Source organism: Diceros bicornis, chromosome 24, assembly GCF_020826845.1.
Source record: "Diceros bicornis minor isolate mBicDic1 chromosome 24, mDicBic1.mat.cur, whole genome shotgun sequence".
Classification (NCBI taxonomy): Eukaryota; Metazoa; Chordata; class Mammalia; order Perissodactyla; family Rhinocerotidae; genus Diceros; species Diceros bicornis.
The window spans coordinates 44,538,146-44,554,942 of record NC_080763.1 but is presented as its reverse complement, the minus strand read 5'-3'; positions in this window follow the sequence as shown (position 1 = coordinate 44,554,942).

Here is a 16,797-nt window from a genome sequence, read left to right as displayed (position 1 = left end):
AATGGGTGTTGTTGAAAAGTTGTATCAGGAAAAAAGGAAAACAGAATTGTATGCCCCGCTTGGCTCTTCTGCGCAGATCAAATTAAGGGCATGTTAATAACCTCCTTCCCTTCTCACCATCCGTCCTCTGCCCTTAAGGAGCAGGTGGTATAATAGAAACACTGACACAACTGGAACTATACAGCTAGTTCTAACAAAGGTAGTGGTTTACATAAAAGCCTTTACAGTGTTATTGTTGCAAGGCCTGGGTGCTGAGCGGGTTCTAGGGTGGGGAGCAGCCTGGTTGTGTGCGTTTTTGCCGCATGTTTAGAAGCTGTGGGAGCTGCTGACTCATGCGCCAACGACATTAACAAGAGCTACCAACTCGGCACAGAGTGTTTAAGGGAAAGGGCCTGGCTATTTTGCATAAATTAACTAGGCTGAGCACTCAAAGTGCCAGAAGACAAGTAACGTGGCCTTCAGCTGGTACTTTGCGGTGACAGAGAGGCTGTCTCCTCCTTCAGGTGCTCACTCAGTGCCACTCACATGAGTTGGCTGGGATAGGGGGCACAGGGTGAGAAGAGGCATGCACGGGACACTTGGTTTCCGCTGAAGGTTGGACACAGCACTTTGTCCAAGTCTTCGGGAGGCTCGAACAGCAGACTTAAGATCTTCGAGGTATGGGTTCTTCTCCCAAGAACCTAAACAGACTTGATCTGCTGCTGTCTCCTGCCTCCCCTAGGTGGCAGAGGCAGATGGAAAAGCCCTGTTTCACAGATGACAAAACATAGGTCCAGTCTTGGTGTTGAGCCGATGGGAAAGTGAGACGCAGATGGTCACAGGGTCTCCTCCCAGTTTTTCTTCCTTAATGTGCTTTGAATCAGTGACGTCCATTGATTCACCCCGCAGTTACTGAAGTATCTGATGATGTGCCGGGCGCCGTACTAGGTTCTGGGGGTACAAACGTTGCGTGAGACAGGTGCTTGTCGACAGAGCTAATGGAGGACTGGGATTGCCTCCCAGCCCATCCTGGAGGCTGCAGAGGGCCTCCCAGGGGAAGTTATGCCCAAACTAGGTCTTTATGTATGTTCCTTTTTCTGTTCTTAACAGAAAAGAGGCCAGAGTTTTTAATCCCACAGTATATAAAACTGTGGATTACCTGTATGTTCTTTCGGTCTAACTTTACCCCCCCACACACACACGCCTACAAAGGTTCATTTCTATTACCAAATAATAGAGAATTTAAGTCTCTGATTTCTTTTCACAACTTCACTTAAGTGCTTTGAAAACATGCCTCAGGGAACTAGGATCATCTTCGTGTTTATAGATATTACATTTCCAGATTTTTTGAACATTCTGGGATCTTCCAAATGAATGATGGAGTTATAAGAGGAGACTCCAGCATCATAGCTTTGGGGTGACTTGGTAAATGACAGTGAAATCCCTTTTTTTTTCCTTGCTGAAACAGACACCTGTTATGAGACTGGGGTGTGAGAGCCTGAATGATGGGGATTTGTCCCTTTTCCCCAAACTGGTCTGCAAACACCCATCCCCAAATGACGGCATTTAAAAAACCACCTGTTAATCCTGTTTGGGGTTGACTTGACTGTCTACCAGTAACAGGAAAAATCACCCATCTACTTCAATCTATATTAAATGAACAATTAACGAGGAAATGAGAGGATCCAGGCTCAGTGATGGACCACATCTGGGCATAAAAGCTTGTCTTCTGTTTCCACCTCATTCCTGTGACAAGTTTTGTTGTTTACTGCCCAAGCTGCCTTTGGTGGAAGAGGCTAGGCTCTCTGTCCATGAACATTTCAGTGTCTAGAAATCCAAACGAACAAATATACCTCCCTAAAACAAATATAAAATGACTCCCATAGACATCAAATGATTCTCCAGGCTCTCTCTAAGGAAGCAAGAATTTCCAGCAGCAATTAAATTGCATGATTGGATACAGGGAAAATGTTATAATTGCTACCAGGTAGCAATTTATTAGGATAGATGTTACTTATGACACGTGTCAAAAAGGTCAAAGTTTATACTTCCTTGGACATTAACCTAATCTTTGAAACTCTAAAAGTTAGACTTTTTGGCCATTAATTTTTTTTACAAGCAGAGATTTTGACAATTAACCCAGTTAATAAAGGTCAAATTTCAATTTTTTCCAATTTCTGGAGCACTTAACTTATTCCTTTTTGAAAATGGGGAGATAGGGGTTGATAAATAGTTATTAAATGAATACAAGGATGTAGTTCTGCTGTCAGGGTGATGATTATAAAACAGCTGATTCTGGAAGAATAGAATTGCTGTGTATCTGATGGGAAGGAAAGTAGATTACAAGCCGAGGAAATAGAAAAATTAAGCCCAAATAATGTGTGCAGTTCGTAGGATAATATGAGTATTTGGGCTTGTTAAATCATCTCAGGATTCTAGTCGTTCAATTATGTAGACTTCAGGCTTCAACTATTGAATCCGCACATTTTAAAATAAGTAATTTCTGCAAACTTGCAACAAAGTACAATGTGAGTTCAGAACCAAAGTGTCACCCACTAGGCTGCATCCTTCAAGTGAAGCCACAGACAGATGGGCAGACAGAACAATCAAGGCAGCTAAGTTGCTGTGACTGGAGTCCAAGGGCCAAGCTGAGTAGGGGAGAGCACTGGACTCGCCTTTCTCCACACCACCACCGGCGGGCAGCCCCCCAAGACTGGACCACACCAGTGTGGATGAAGGGAATTTTATCATCTATTCACGGTATGGGAAGCAGCAGAGACAGTCCACAAAGCCCTCCTCTGCCACCCAGACAAGACAAGCTTGACCTTCCTTTCCACCCCCATCAAAACCAAACCACTCACCTGCCTCCTTCCAGCCCTGGGTCCCAACTTCTGGAAAGCCTTGATGGAATCCTCATTCCCCTGCTCCGTTTGCGCCCCCTGGTGGCAGTGCCTGCTGGGAGGAAACGCCAGTCAGGATGCTGCCCAGGGAAACGAAGCCGTTTCTTGCGTCCCACTTCCCCTGAGAGCGGGTGCCTCCCCAGACCAAGCTAAGAACCTGATCCTGAGGGGGGGGGGGGTTGCACTGGGGGTATGTTTGGGGTTTATTGTTGTTGCTGTTGTGTTGTATAAATAAAGGCTTCTCGGTACAGATGTGCTCGATGTTAAGGAGCTAGTATATAAAAACCACATCTACATTGCACCTATTTACCCAACAAATAACTACGATGTGCAAGCAGCCGGCACCCTGGCCCTTCCGCCCCGTGCCCGCTGGTCCTGGATGTCTTCCCCACCCAGCTTCTTACGCTTGAACTCTGCGCTGAGGCCGTGCGCTTCCGCGGCCCGTTGCAGCGCCGTAGCCACGCTGATTCCGCTTGGCAGTTGATATCGGAGGCCCTGCTCACAGCCAGGGCTGTGTCTACCAAGCTCAGTGCCCGCTGTTCCTTGCACATCATAGGTGCCCAGAAAATGCTGAAGAAAAAGGAAGTCCAAGCCATTGAGCTCAGCAAGAGGGCTTGAAACTGTTTGTGAACAACAACAAAAATAGTCTTTTAAAAAATATATAATTTGGGAAATTGTTAGAACGGTGACTTGGACTAGAATGCTTTATTCCCAACAATTCCACCAACGTTATGCCTGCGAACAGTGTGGACAGATGCCATGATGGATAGAAACACCGGGTGATTACGTACTTTCAAGAAGGATAGATCACTTTCCCAGAGATTTGTAGTCGGAAGACAAAAATGTGACTCGGTTTACAGAACTCGGGTTAGCAGCAATTCCCGGGAACACATTGCGTGCAGTGAGTGCCACCTGCGTGGGGACACCACGGAAAGGAAAAGCAGGACTGGAGCAGCATCTGCCAATCCCGAAATACCCCCAGAGGGCTGCAAACCTGTGTTAAATCTGAGCGCACCTGATGCTTTCAGCCCTTTGTGGAGCTTGGTGTTAAAACAGGCTGTTGGGTCTTAGCCAGGAGACTGTAGGAAAGGTGACTTTGGCCTTGCGTTTTTTCCCCCTTTTGACCTCCACCACTCAAAAGGGACCTGCCCCCAGAGTCTGCAAGATGCCACCTTCCCAGCTTCCTCCTCTTGCCCGTCTCCCCTGCCTGCACCCTGGTCTCTCTTCCCTCCTGCTCCAGCCTGCCCTTCCTCCCGCCGCATCACCAGTGCCACGCTCTGCTACCCCACTTCTCCCCTCCTCACAATAGATTGCTTCAGAGATGTTATTGTACCTAGAATTTGCTCAGAGTTTACTGGGGGCCAGACATCCAAACTGGATGGGATCAGGGCTGGTCTGGGCACATCGGAAGGACGAGTGCCCACATAGGGGGCACCCAGAGGAGGCGGCGTGGAGCCCAGACCCAGCCGACAGCAGCAGTTTTTTCAAAGGACACTGAGGCGGGGTGGTGCCTGGGTGTTCTGGGGCTGTGGAGCTGAAGCCAGGGGCAGGGCTGGAGTGGAGGAGGAGCCCCCTCAGATGGGGACTGAGGCTTATCCCAGAGCCTCCCATGTCAGGCAAAAGAAGCGTGACTTTTCTCCTCTGGGGAGGGGCTCTCTGAATTTCCATGAGATCCCTGTGGGACCCTACACGGTGCACGGTTGGGGGACCAGGCTGGAGTGGGGAGCCACTCAGGTGTCTGCAGCAGTGAGCCCCGGGGGAGGCAAGGAGGTCCAGCCCTCCGACAGCACCAGGAGGAAGGGCAGATCTGAGACAGGTGCCTGTCGGGGAGAGAAGAGCCCAGGACCGCGCAGGTCACAGCTTGGGGGCTGGAGATGCCATTATCCAAAATGGCTCTGAGGATGAGGAGCAGGTTTCCTGGGGAAGGAATAAGCACCCTCTACCTCTGCAAAGCCAGCAGGCTGCAATGACAGCATGAGCCCTGGAGGAAGGTGGGCTCAATCCCGCTCTCCCACCAGTTGGCAGGGTTATTTAACTGAACCTCAGTTTGTCTGTACAATGGGAGTGCAGCGAGCACACGGTAAAGTACCAGCACCGAATCCAAAGACTCAGAGGTTCCCTTTCCTCACCCTCTCTGTGTACACCCAGGAGGGGCCCACGACTTGGTGCAGCTGTATCTCACCATGCAATAAATCGACATCTTCGTGAAGCATGGGTGTTTAGCTCAATTTTGGCAAATCCACCTAAATCTAAAACATTTGGGGAGACACCTGGGTAAGTGATTCCCTTTGTAAGCCTTTCAAGCTCCTCAGCGAGCTGGCCTGCCTCCTATTCCAGCAAAGCGTCCACATTCTCCTGCCTGCTCCTTCACCCTCCGTGTCCATGTTAAAGGATTGCACCCAGGTGTAGGAAGAGGCTTTCTAACTCTCCCTCAAAGCCCAGGGGCCGTACAAGATGGACAGATCTGACTACCGAATTTTTTTTTAATTGCATGAAAAAACCCACCATAAACAAAGTCAAAAGACTTTTTTCCCCAATAAACTGGGAGAAAATATTTACATTTACCATGGACAAAGGACTAATATGTCTATTAAATAAAGAACTCTTAATAATTGAGAGACAAACTTGAAAGATAAATGGGAAAAAGACATGAACAGACAATTCACATGCATAAAGTCCTGAAACATATGAAAAAATGTCCAAACTCACTCATCATTGAGAAATGCAATTTAAAGCAATGCTGAGATACCATTTCTCCTCTATCAGACTAGCAACAATTAAAATATGGCCACACATTCTGTTGGCGAGGCTGTGGGGAAACGAACCCTCTGGTGCACTGCTGCGTTTGCACGCTCATGCAAATTAGTGCAACATTTTGAAGAGAAACCTGGCAACACCAAACAGAATTACAATGCACTTACCTCTCAACGCAGCAATCCCACTTCTAGGAATCTATCCCGAAGAAAACACTTGGAACAATACAAAAATAGATATACACAAGGTTATTCATTATAACATTGTTGGTCATTGCACAATATTGGAAACCACTCAGAAGTTCACAAATAGGAGAGGGGTTGAATAAACTCTGGTACATCCACACAAAGGAGTACTATGCAGCTGGAATGGAGGAGGAGGAAGATCCCTATGAACTGATAGCGAGTGATTTCCAGAACATGCTGTTAAGTAAAAAAAGAAAAGTGCAAGAGAGTTTCTAAACATGTTACCCTTCCTGTGAGAAAGAAGGCAATCTAAGAAAATACATATGTATTTGCTCATTTGTGTAAAAGAAATAGAGGATAAAACAAACACTAAAGAGATTAGTTATGGGGAGTGAGTGGAAAGGAGGGGGGAATGGGACCAGGTGGCAGGGAGGGGAGGGGGGTGGTGGGGCTCTGAGTATATTTTGTACGGCACTGACTCAGGATCTCTGCAGTGTTTCCCGGGCCTTCACATGTCCTTCACATTCCCCCTAAAATAGACCAAACAAGCCGGGATATGGGGTGGGGAGACCAAAATGGAATAGAAACCCCAACAATGAACCAAAGCATATAACACAACTGCCCTGGAGCGGGTGGGGAAGGAAAGAACCAACCTGAGCAGATTTGGAAAGCGATGTCCTGTTGGGATACTGTCAGGGCCCAGGAGAAGGAGCTGTGCACAAATGCTCTCATCTTATCAGGGAGTGTGTATCTCTCAGGGGTATGGGCCAGCGATTCTGAGACTACCCTCTACAACCACGAGAACTGAACAAATAAGTCATCATGTCGCAGAGCTGGGTTTCTCATTGTTGGAGAAAAAGGTTACAAATAAGGAAAAGGGAAGGCTAAAATGAGCCCTGTGGTGTTGGATGAGAAGCCCAGGTGTCAGTATGAACTCACAGTCTTTACTTTCTATAAGAGAGGTAGACAGGGAACCATGGATGTGTGTGCATGTGGCTTAGCACATATACAGCACTTGTGTTTCCTAGCTCAGTCCACTGAGTGGCCCTGGAAGCAGTGACAACCTGGGAACAATGAGCACACTTGGCACCCAATCTTGGTTTCTAAGCACCATCCTCCAAGAAAGGTTCCTTGGAGAAATGGTCTCAGGACTGAGGCAGGGAACATACAAGATAAGCCTGGGGCATCTTGTGATGCTGGAGAGTTAGGAAGTGCTGAAAAAATGATGAGGCTTGTTGAGAGAAAACAGGAGCCAAAATGAAGAGGCTCCCCATAGCCAAACTGGAACAATTTGTGCAACAAAATAAATAACGATTGTATTGAATTATAACACATAGAGTACAATAAATACCCAGGAGTCCATACTGATATAAATAAAAACTTCAATCAATAAGTGGGGAGAAGGGACAGTTCTTTCTTACAGTTGAATTCCTATTATTCATGTAGAAGGCAAGAAGAAAACAGAAAGCCATCATTCGGCAGACACTACAGTAAGAATTGTTATGGACAAGATCCACAGATGGATGCTAAAATTAGTGGGCAAAAGTTTGAAAAGGAACAGGATTTTCATGGTCTCAAAGTATCTCCCCCAGACATGTGTTCATTACAGAGGAAAGATAGGAACTGTACAGTGGAGATGCCTGGCAGACCACCTTAACCAAGTGACCAAGGTAAACATCACCAGTGATAAGACATGGACGCCACAAACCCCCATGGGAGGCACCGAGCAGGACACAACATCGCCTCTGTGGGATTCTCGCCAAAAATGCACAGCTTTGCTCCAATCTTGACAAAACATCCGGCAAACCCAAATGGAGGGACATTCTACCAAAAAACTCAGCAGTACTCTTCAAAAGTGCCCGGTCAGGAAAGACAAGGAAAGACAGAGGGACTGGTACAGACTGGAGGAGACCAAGGAACCCCCATGACTAAAGGATGTGGGGTCCCGGAGGGGATCCTGGAAGGGAAATAGGACATTGATGGAAAACCTGGTGACAACGGAATACAGTCTGTGGTTAGTAATACTGGACGGTGTTAACTTCTTGGGTTTGCTAACTGCACTGTGGTCGTGCAAGATGTTCACTGGAGGGAGCTGGGTGAGGTGTATACGGAAACTTGATTATTTTTACAACTTTTCTGTACGTCTAAATTATTAGTTCAGAAAACAAAGAAATTGAAACAAAAACCTGTGTCCTGGCTGAGACCGCCTGGGTCAGGATAAAGCTGAAAGCCCCACGGAAAGCTCTCGGGACAGTGTCCAGGGCTGCATTCTGGGGGCCACGGGGAAATCAGCTGTGAGGCTGCGTAGAGAGATTTTTAATTCTTTTTTGAATTTCTTTTTTAAAAGTACAGCAAGGACTGCAGACAAATCTGGAGCAGCACATAAGGGTCCAATTGCTGCTTTTTTGTTTTTCAGATGAGATGCTGAGAGACTGGCAGACCACACAAAGGGGAAAGGACAGGGTTTTTCAGGGAATTTTTAAGACTCAGCCGATAGCAACCTCCGCTGGTCCTCATCTCCGGGGGAAGGAGAGTATGGTGCATGGAGCACTTCTCTGTGCACTAGCACTAGCCACTGCTCCCAGTCAGCCAGGGAGGGAAGGTCACCGTGCCACCTCACAGATGGCTTCTGCCAACACCCCAGCCCTGCCTCCCCCTGGCCTGGAAGGCCCTGGAATGCCCTTCCTGCCACCAAATGCCTAGCAAACCCCTCCGTTTCTGACTCTGCACACTCACTGCCCGCCTGGTGACCCTCCCTTCTGCCATGCCCTGCACCCCTCCAGCACTTGAGCGCCCCCAGGTGGGCCGAGCATGCCCCCCACTATCACCAGGACTGAGGCGTCCTGGGTGCTGGTTTATGGTCTCCCTCTGAGGCCGCCTGAGTCCCCTCGGTGACTGGCAGAGACGGGAGGCAGAAGTAATGGGACGAATTACCAAGTGCTGTCCGATGTATTGGGCGCTCACCAGGTGCCAGGTACCCCCCTCGGAGCCTCCAGTATTGTCTCTATTGACAGACAGCAAGCTGAGGCCCAACGAAGTTAGTGCATGTGTGTGCATGCATGTGTGCGTGTGCATGCACATGTGTGCATATGGGAGTGTGTGTATGTGCACACACATATGTATGTGAATGTGTGTGTGTGTAAACGTGTGCATGCACGTGCAGAGCCTGTGCCCTCGCTCCCACAACCACACTGCAAGCCATGATTCCCACCTTTTTCCAGACAAGGAACTGGGCCCAGAGAAGCCTGGACTCACCATGGGCACAGCCAAGGAGAGGCCAAGCAAGGCTTCCCGCTGAGCCGGCCTGCCCTCGGCCCCCCCGCAGCCTCTGGCGGTGCAGGAGCGGCCCTTCCGACCTCAAACTGAAGTGACCAAGAAGCGACTTGCAGCGACACCTGAGATCCTTTCCCGCAGGGCGCAGCTCAGATAGCACTCCTCAAAATCGATGGGTCCTTCCTCCTGCCTCTCCCGTTGGCCTTCTCCTCGCTTCTTTAATGATCTGTTTCTGTGTCTGCCTCTGCCACTAAGCTGTGAATGCCTCAAGGTCAGAGACGCGTCAAATTCAGCTTTGAGACCGAGTCCATTTCTCAACTCTGGGTCCTACGTACCCCAGGGCCCTAAAGGATGTTCATTTCGCCACACAGGGAGAAGTAAGGACGTATTGGGCCTTACACCATCTCCCTGAATCCTAACGTCTCAAACCCACTTCTTACTTCATCACATTGCAAGGATCCCTCCACCCCTTGAAGGATCCCTCCGTGCCCTTGAAGGACGATGCTAAATCTCTACACCCAGGGAGAAGGTAGATTTATCACCCCCATTTTCTAGAGGAAGAAAACTGAGGCCCACAGAGGTCAAACTTGTTCCCTCCCATTTGCCGGGAAGATGAAGCTACCACTTGAACCCAGCCTTGTACGCTGGTCCCATCCTCTCTCCACCACACTGTCACAGCGTGGAGAATTCCTTCCTGGGCTGTGCGTGTCCTCTGTCTGCCTCGGGAAATCTACCGCGAGGATGAAACTTCTCACCTCTCTTTTCTCTTATTTAAAAACAAACTAAACAATTTTTCACCACCCATACGCTGCATCCGGCTATATTAAAATACTCCCTTCCTTGACCATATTTTATTAGGTGGTATTACTTTTCCACCAGCTATTTATCTTGCAAAAAGAAATCATAATTCTAAAGAAGCTTACTCTCCATTACAGTAAAGAGGAGCTAAGTGAGTTGCCGGGACTGAAATTTATGGTGTGCACAGAAAGCCCGGGGACCAGCGATGGAACCTCAAACAACAGGATGAACCGATGTTTCAGAAGATAAACAGGCCTATAGAGTGCACACTGGGCGTAAATTGGGCATTTATCGGCTTTCAATGAGCAGCTCAGAGAGTGAGCGCCAGGGTGCGGCTGTTCATGCAGGAGCCTTCATCCCGTCACACCCAGGGGCCACCTGCAATCCCGTCTGATCTTCAGCGTAGCCCCGACATAAGCGGGATGTGGGGGGTGCGTTCATTTTGTGGATGAGGAAACTGAGGCTCAGAGAGAGCAGCTGGGCCTGGAACGCAGGACTGGGGCTCCCGCCAAGCCTGGGGCTGGGCTTCTTTGTTTCTCAGCTTGTGGAGCTCCCGCTGTGGGGTAGGTCCTGCCTCGGGGGGAGGGGGCTGCAGTCCCGGCCCTCGTGGGCTCCCATTCCAGTGGGAAGGCCTCTCAGGGGAGATGATGGCTGAGCTGGACTGTGATCCACAAGGAACGCCTGCAAGTGGGAAGGAGCCTGGGGGTGGGGCGGGGTGTGTGGTTTAAGGCACAGGAAGGCCATCGTGGTTGGGGCAGGGTGAGCGAGCAGGCAGGGTGCTGAGCTGACAACTGGCCCTGAGGGAAAGCAGGGGACCAGGGTTGGTGCCGGGTTTGGGCTGAGCCACTGGGTGGGTGGTGTGGACGCCGTTTACTGAGATGAGGAGGACACAGAGCAGGGAGGAGGGGTCAGGAATCCGATTGGGGCCCAATTACATTCAAGATGCCTGCTGGGTGCCCCGGCCAAGTGGGGACAGGTGGAGGAGAGCGTCCAGAGGTGGAGCTGCGGTGGAAAGGTGGGAGTGTGGGAAAGGCCCTGGAGTTGATGGCGTGAGACCCCGAGGTGTCTGGGTAACCACCCTGCCCTGGTTTTGCAGCATTAGGTCCAAAACGGTTCTTGGACCAGGCTGCCTCAGCCTGGAGAGGCCGAGGAGATAGACGGGGAGGGGCTCACTTCTGGGTGTCCTGCCCCCGCTCTGCCGTCTCCTTGTGAAGCTCACAGGTCCCAGAGAGGTGGCCCCGCCGTGCATCCAGGCCAGTCCCAGCTCCTGCATCCAGAGGTTCCGGCGTAGGCTGGCTTTAGGGAAGGAGCTCTTGAGCTTCCTGAAGGTCCGCTGACCCTCACTCACTCAGAAAGCATCTGCAGCTGTGACCTGTCCAGGTGAGGAATCCTGGGGCCCAGAAGCTGGCACCTCTGGCCTGGTCTGCCCTGTGTCCTAACTGTGCTCAGTCCACGCCCACGACCAGCGCTTGTCAGGACAGCGGCGCAGAGGTGCAGCCGGTCTGTACGGGCTCCTCTGGGGGGCGTTATGGGTACGAGGCTCCAGGACTCTTCGGAGGCTGACACTTAGGCCTAAGGGGGTGGGAGGCATCGGACCAGAGGGCATCTCAGGAAGAGCCGCCAGCTGTGGGGAGCACTGGTGGCTGTTCCACCAAGTAAGCGACCCCTGGATTTGCCCACGGGGAGCTTACTGGGGGGTGGGGGCAGAGTGTGGGCACAGCTGGGGGAGGTGGGTCGCTTGGGGGAGGAGAGAGAGAGTAGTGAGGAATAAGGCAGACTCCTCATTAGGGGCGCGAGGAGCAGGAGTGAACGTGGAGGGGAGGATGGAAAGGTGCGAGACAGTGGTTCTGCGGTTGGTAGCCGGCACTCGGGGAGGTGCTGCAGTGAGTGAGTGTGCAGGCTGCACGGCGAGCATGGATTTGAAGTGAAACCCGCTGGTACAAATGGCACGCTTTTCTTCGGCCACTGTGGGTGCAGCCAGGGAGAATGAAGTTTAAGCCACTTGGCAAAACTCCAGCTGTGGTTTGGGGTTTGGACGAAAAGTAAAGGGACACAGGTCATGAGGAGCATTGGAGATGTAATGTTGGGCCCCGGGGTCTCCTCTGGAGAGGACTCAGGTGGGCATGTGAGTGGTGTGGTGGGGGCTGATAAAGAGGCAGAGTCTCTGGGCTGGGGTCTTCCGATCCCCAGAACTGTGGGGGTGCTGGGGGGGTTGCTGGGGGCTGGAGGGGGTGGTCAGAGACAGCAAGCTGGAGCTGCTGTTTGGAGGGGTGACGAAGGTCAGGGTGTGGCCATGGACGTGGGCCTGAGATGAGGTGGACAGTGAGACCACGAGAAGCAGGAGGTCATGTTGCTGGGAAGCTGAGGTCTTGGGTGAGAAATTGTCCCCAAGGTGGCTGCAGGGGGCCACTGAGGGGCAGAGAGCTGCCTTCCAGGCAAAGAGTTCATTCTTTGTTCACCAAGGACGTCATTCTTGGCTTGGCCGGCTGAAGCCGATGGCCAGGGCTCCCTGGGAACAAAACCCCTCCTCTTACCAGGAGGCTGGATACTGCAAACAGAGCTGGCCACTCCAGCTTTATTGCAAATCCTCAGTAATTTCTGGTAATGACCAATCAGAACTGAAGAACAAGTTCTCCTGAAAGGTCATTTATCCGAGAGAAGAAAATTATTCCTTTTCCTGGAGGCTGTCATCTTTTGCTTTAATTAATATCAAACGTGTACCTGCTTGGCAGTGGCTTCAAACGTTAGAGTGGACTTTCTGTGACATTTTTAATAAAAAAGTGTAAATCCTCCTGGGCTAACTGAAGTGTTCATCAGAGCCTTCTCGGTGGCACGGGGCCTTCCTGGCAGACAGATGCTGGCCCCAGCCAGCGGTCGAGCGAGGACCGCCTCACTCTGAGAAGGACGGGATCACCGCAGCAAGGGCTTCCCTGGTGTGTGTGCTGGTTCATTCATCCCCTAGCTGGGAAGGCAGATGGAAGAACAGGATTGCCTGTGTTCACATCGTAGCTGCCTGGGCAAGTGAGTTTACCCCTCTGTGCCTCAACTTCTTCATCTGTAAAATGGGGCAGTTATAGCACCTGTTACCAAGGTTGTTTTATGGATTACATCACTTTATGTGGGCTGCTTATTGCAGAGCAGAGACTCAGCTGACTGCGGCCAGAGTGATTCGTCACTTATGTCCGTCCCCACATGACCGGCACTGTGCCAGGAACCAGGGATGCACGGCTGAGCTGCACAGACGGGCCCAGTATCGCAGTCGAGTCCAGTGGCTTGGCTCTTTGAACCCAGGGCAGCTGTTGTTCTCTCTTTTTCCTCACCAGGGGTCCCCAAGGCATGTGCCCCAGTGTCTTGTGGGTGTTTCTCTGTCTGCTGCCCAGACCAGACTGAAGGGGGGACCATGTCTGATTTATCCTCATCCATGGGTGTCTGGCTCAAGGGAGAGGGCCCTGGCAAACAGGAACCAGAATGAAACGGGTCTCTGAAGAGTAGGAAGTGTGTGGTCCAGGGGTCCAGGTGGGGGTGTGAGACCCCTGAGAGAGACAGGGACTTCAGCTTCTCTCCAAGTAGCTGCCACAGATTGTGCAATCCAATTCCTTTTTCACTGTTTCCATTTTTCCAACAAGAAAATTAAAGCCAAGTTACAGGATTTTGCCCCAAATCACAAAGCTGACCTATTCCTCAAGGAGTCAAGAGGTGAAAACAGTCCTAGGAGCAACTGTTCTCTGATAAGCAGGTTGGCTTTGCGATTCCAAAACTCGCCTTTCAAAGACCATCTATATTTTTATTCTATTTTATTTATTTATTTTTTTTGTGAGGAAGATTAGCCTCCAGCTAACATCCGATGCAAATCCTCCTCTTTTTTAGCTGAAGAAGATTGGCCCTGGGCTAACGCCTGTGCCCATCTTCCTCTACTTTATATGGGATGCTGCCACAGCATGGCTTGATCAGCGGTGCGTCGGTGTGCACCCGGGATCCGAACCTGTGAACCCTCAGGCCACCAAAGCAGAGCATGTGCACACAACCGCTACGCCACCGGGCCAGCCCCTAAAGACCATCTATAAAGTGCGTGCTATGTGCCAGCACCTCCTTGGTGATTGAGACAGACCCAGTCACCCCTTCTGGAGCTCACAGAGCAGTGGCAGCTCTTCCCTCAGCCACACCCACAAATGCTCAAGCGGAGTAAGAATAGCACAGAGAACTTTCTTTTCCTGAACTCTTTGAAGGTGCTGATACAATGCACCATCAACACTCCCCCCGTTACAAAACACCGTCTTGTCCGTTTCCTACAAACAAGGGCATTCTCCTACTTAATCACATCACAACCACCAAAATCAAGAAATTAACGCTGATGCATTGCGACCGCCAAATTCTCAGACCTAAGTTTCACCAAGTGGCCCCATAACATCCTTTACAGCGAAGGATCCTGGGTTGCACCTCACATTTCGTTGTCACTCCTCTTTAGCTGTCTTCAGTGTGGGGCAGTTCTGTAGTGATGCCCTGACTTCAGTGACTTGGACACTTTCAAGGATTAGAGACCCGTTATTTTGTAGAATGCCCCCCAGCTGGGCTTTGTCTCTTGTTTCCTCATGATTAGATTCAGGTTCTGCCTCTTTCTCGGGAACATACCAGAAGCGATGCTGTGTTCTGCTCCCTGCATCCTATGAGGTGGTACAAGATTTCCATTTGTCCGTAGCCAGTGAGGGTGACATTCATTTGATTATGGTAGTTTCTGCCAGATTTGCCGACTGTGGACTCACTCTTTGTCCCTCGGTAGTTAATAAGTATCTTGTGTGGGTGTGTGTCGATGGGGGGAGGTGTTACATTTTGTATGTGTGTGATATGTAAATATCCCCTTCCTCATCTATGACTACTATGATTATTATTAATTTTTTTTACTGTTATTTATTTTGATACTCAACTTGTCCCTGATTTGGCCAGTGGGTTAGCCTTTCAAGCTGGCCCTGGTGTCCTCATCATTCTTTGAAACTTCCTTACTTTCTGTCATAACCAGATATTCCAGACACTTCTGTACTCTCTCTGCCCCAGCCCTGGATCAATGGATCAACCATCTCTCCCAGGAGCCCTGTTTCTCTTTAGTGGAGTGTAGTATTGGCAGTCAAGATCTGGACAGCAGGTGTGCTCGTTCCTAGTGGGGTGTCAGTCTCCCAGGCTCTCTCAGTGGATGGTGCTGAACTCACACACGTTCACACACACTCTTTAACCTCTATATTTCTCTCTCTCTAATTCAGACCTCCAATTCCATTCCAGCACCACAGAGTTCATCCTAGTCTTCCCCCTTTCCATAATTGTAACCCCCTCCATGACAGTGAGAATCCAGGCTCCCGTTATCCTCAAAATATTTACTTATGGGGTCAACCCCCTGTAGGCAGCCAATCTCCTGTTGCCACCACCATCCTCCACGGGTGCCCTCTCACTCTGCTTGGGCTCCCACATCCCATCCTTGTGTACAGGACCCTCCTCACCCTTCTCTCTCTGCTCCAGCTCTGATACCCTGTACTGGGCTGCCGGGATGCCCTCTCACCCCACCGGGGCCTTTGATACCCCAGGTCATTGGCCCTTGACGTGGAAAATCTCACCCAGCTTGGATCCGTTCAGTCTGCACACACATACTGGGCTGCTCGTCTGCCTCCCTCTGATGTGGGCACCTACCCTGCTCAGCCTGATCTAATAGCTTTTGGTCTGAATATTCCAGAAGAAAAGAAGGCAGGCAGGCTGCAGGTTAAATGTGAATAGGTATTGTCAAATTGGTCTCCAAAGTAACTTAACCTGTTTGTAATCTCATCCACAGTGTATGAGAGAATTCCCTGTTCTCCACACTCTCCCCAACACCCGATGTTGACACATTTAAATTTTTGCCAATCTGATGGGAAAAAAATGCCAAATTAATTTGCATTTCTTTTTTTACCAATAAGTTGAGCATCTTTTAATAGGTGTCTTAATCCTTTATAATTTCTGTTCTGCATCTTGTCTATTCACATCCGTTTCCTATTTCTTATTAAAAGAATTCTTTATATACTTTGGATACTAATTTTTAGTTTGTTATATATGTTGTAAATATTTTCTCCTCATCTGCTACTTTTCTTTTAACTTTATATTATCTTTCTTCATACAGACTTTTAAATTCTGTAGTGAAATTTATGAATTTTGCTTTTCTTTGAATCTCGTTTAAGCTTCCTCAAGGTCACAGATAGATTCTCCTATGTTTTCTTCTATTACTCTGGCAGGTTTTTAAAAAACATTTATGCCTTTATTTCCTTAATTTTTGTTGGTGGTATGAAGAGAGAATTTTATTTTATTTTTTCCAGGTAGTAAATTGTTCCAGTATTTATTGAATAATCCACCTTTTCCCCACTGATTTGAAATGCCACTTGTGTTCATATACTAAATTCCAGTATATACGTGGGTCTGCTTTTTTGATTTTCTATTTTTGTTCCAAAGATCTATTTATCTATTCATGTGCTAATATCACATCATATTTATTAAAATTACTTTATAATATGCTTTGACATCTTGTCGGGCAAAATTCCCCTCTTTGTTTTTTCTTTTTTCAAGCTGTCTTGGCTATTCTTGAGCATTCACTCTTCCGCCTGAATATCAGAATCAGCTTGTCAAATCCCGTTAAAATCTTGATCAGGTTTTGATTGGGATTGTGTTGAGTTTATGGATTTATTGGGGGGATTAAAATGGAGTAAAATGCTAATTCTTAGCATTATGCTATGGCCCCGAGAAAGTGTGCAGTCATGAATGGACTCTCTGTGGAAGGTGGGCAGCCTGTGCTCTCTGGACCACTGAGGTCGCTCCAGCCCTGGGGTCTAGTCACCTAGTGTGTGGCCTGAGTCATGCAGGGCCACCAGGGCTTCCTCCAGAGGGTCTGTGGGGTACAA